This window comes from Colobus angolensis, unplaced genomic scaffold (genome assembly GCF_000951035.1).
Source record: "Colobus angolensis palliatus isolate OR3802 unplaced genomic scaffold, Cang.pa_1.0 Scaffold63, whole genome shotgun sequence".
NCBI classification, from domain to species: domain Eukaryota; kingdom Metazoa; phylum Chordata; class Mammalia; order Primates; family Cercopithecidae; genus Colobus; species Colobus angolensis.
The window spans coordinates 829,396-832,888 of record NW_012119932.1 but is presented as its reverse complement, the minus strand read 5'-3'; positions in this window follow the sequence as shown (position 1 = coordinate 832,888).

The following is a 3,493-nucleotide window of genomic DNA, read 5'->3' as shown; positions in this document are numbered from 1 at the left end:
CACCCAGAGTACCCTGGCAAAAGCTGGAGGACATATTGATTCAAGGCATTTTAAGAAATGTCTGCCTGATTATTAGCTGACCCTTCATCTAACCTAGCAGTTACTTCAGTGGCCACACAGGATAAAGGATACAAACTTTCCAGAACTGTTTCAAGAAACAGCAGCAACAACTACTACAACAAAAGCAATAAACCCTGAGTTAGGGGAAGGGGATCTAATTTCCAGATTTTCCACATTATATTATTTTAAATACCCAATTTTTACAAGAGACTAACACACATTTAAAAAAACATGAAAAAAATGGTTCATGCACAAGAAAATATACAATGAAAAAGATAAAAAAGAAAAAGGAAAAAGTTGAAGAAATTATAGTGCAAAATGTCCCAAATCTGGTAAAAAAAAAAATTAATCTACACATTCAAATAGGATAAACTCAAAGAGATCCATACCTAGACATACTGTAGTCAAAATGTCAAAAGCCAAAAAAAATGACAGTATCTTGAAAGTTGGAAGAGAAAAGCAGTTTATTACATACAAGGAGTCCTAAATAATATGAACAGCTTATTTGTCATCAGAAACCATGGAGGCCAGAAGACTGTGGGATAACATATTCAATTAGAAGAAATATTAAAAGAAGTACTTAGGGTTGAAATGAAAGGACATTAGGCAATAACTTGAATCCACCAAAACTAAATAAAAAGCCCTGGTAAAAGTAACTACATAGGTTAATATAAAAGACAATATAAATATATTTTTGTTTGTAACTCTTTTATTCTTCTACCTGATATAAAAGACAACTGCATAAAATGATGTTGATCAGCTAATAAAGCACAAAGATATAATTTGTACAGCAATAGTACAAAGGAGAGTAGAGGAAACTTGGTTGTACTGAAGCAAAGTTTTTACTATTGAAATTAAGTTGGTATTAATCTGAATTAGGTTGTTGTATTTTAAATTAAGACGCAAATTGTAATCACCAAAGGAATCATTAAGGAAATCTCAAAAATTAGCAAAAGGAGGTAAAAAGTAATTAAAATGGTATGCTACAAAATATGTATTTAACCCAGAAAAGGCAGCTAAGACAGAGTAGAGAAAAAAAGTACGAGCGTATTAGGGTTCTCTAGAGGGACAGAACTGATATATATATATATATCAGTATATATCAGACAGAACTGGTATATATATAATTACTAAATACTAACTTACATGATTACAAGGTCCCACAACAGGCTGTCTGCAAGTTGAGAAGCAAGGAGAGCCAGTCCAAGTACCAAAACTAAAGAACTTGGAGTTCGATGTTCCAGGACAGGATGCATCCAGCACGGGAGAAAGATGTAGGCTGGGATGCGAGGTCAGTCTCTCTTTTTCACGTTTTTCTGCCTGCTTTATATTCACTGGCAACTGATTAGATTGTGCCCACCAGATTAAGGGTGGATCTGCCTTCCCCAGCCCACTGACTCAAATGTTAATCTCCTTTGCAACACCCTCATAGACACACCCAGCATCAATACTTTGTATCTTTCAATCCAATCAAGTTGACACTCAGTATTAACCGTCACAATGAGATATACAGTAAACAAATAGAAAAATAGATAGAAATAGTATCTTATCAGTAAATTCATCAAATGCAAATGAACTAAGCACTTGAATCAAAAGGGAGAGACTGGCAGAATAGATTTTTTTTAAAATGATCCAACTCTATGTTCTCACTCTCTAAAAAAAAAAAAAAGTTTCAAAGTAAGACACAATTGAGTTGAAAATAAAAGAATGAAAAAAAGGTATACCATGCAAATAGCAACCAAATGACACCTTAAGTGGCTATACTAATCTCAGAAAATGTAGACATTAAGACAAAAATTATTACTAAAGACACTGAGGACATTTTATAATAAGAGGGGAAGCCCGTCAGGAAGACATACAATTATAAATAGGTATATGTACCATGCAACAGAACCCCAGAACACATGAAGCTGACACTAACAGAATTAAGGAGAAACATAATTTAACAACAACAGAAACTTCAATACCCTAATTTCAAAAATGTACAGAACTACACCAAAGATGAACAAAGAAATAGAAGACTTGAACAACACTAATTACAGATACCTGTAGACCATTTGAGAAAACAGCAAAATATACATTCTTCCTAATGTACATAGGAACATTCTCTAGGAAAGACTACGTGTCAGGTCACTAAAACAAACTTCAATACATTTAAATGAAATAAAGTTATACAGAGTATGTTCTCAGAACAAAACGGAATATAAACAGAAATCAATAACAAGAGGAATATTGGAAAATTCACAAATATGTGGAAATTAGACACAATGCTAATAAATGACCAAAGGGCCAAAGACGAAATCCCAAGGGAAATTAGCAAATAATTTGAGATGAAGGGAAACAGAAATACTGCATACCAAAACATACGGGAAGCAGCTAACTCAGTGCTTAAATGGATACTTATAGCTATAAACACCTACCTAAAACGAAAGATTTCAAATTAAAAACTCGATCTTCTACCTTAAGAAACTAGAAAAGAAGAGCAAATTTAAGGCAAAACAGCAGGAAAAAAAAAGAAATTATTAAGATCAGAGTGTAAATAAACGAGATTGAGAATAGAAAAACAATAGAGAAAATCAACAAAGCCAAAATTTTTTTTTTATTTGAAAGCATTGATAAAAGTTTCACTAGACTGAATAAGAAATAAAGAGAGAAAACTCAAATTACTAAATCAGGAATGAAAATGAAAAGAAGACATTACTTCTGACATTACTGAAATAAAAAGAATTATAAGAGATTGCTATGAACAATTGTACTTCAACATATTAATATAGGTGAAACAGATTTCTACAAAGATAAAAAACTACCAAAACTGACTCAGGAAGAATTATAATCTCTGAATAGATGTATAAAAAGCAAAGTGATCAGACTGTTACAACAAAACTTCTTACCTAGAAAGCCCAGTCCCAGATAGCATCATTGATGAATTCCACCAAATATTTAAAGATGAATTAACATGAATCCTTTACAAACTCGTCGAAAAAATGTATACATATAGGAGCACAGGGAACACTTTCCCAACTCATTCTATAAGATCCATATTATCCAAAGATGTCACCTGTTTAATTACGAGAGTAACATCAGATATACTCAAATAGAAGAACAGTAAGCAAAATATCAGGCCATTAAGTGCTCCTCAAAATTGTCCAGGTCATTGAAAACAAGGAAAGTCCAGGAAACGGTCACAGCCCAGAGGAGTTGAAGGAAACATGATAACTAAATGTAACATGGTATTCTGGATGGGACCTGGGGACAGAAAAAGGACATAAGGTAAAAACTGGAAATCTGAGGCCAGCTGTGGTGGCTCACGCCTGTAATCCCAGCACTTTAGGAGGCCGAGGTGGGTGGATCATGAGGTCAGGTGATCGAGACCATCCTGGCTAACACAGTGAAACCCAGTCTCCACTAAAAATACAAAAAATTAGCCGGGCTT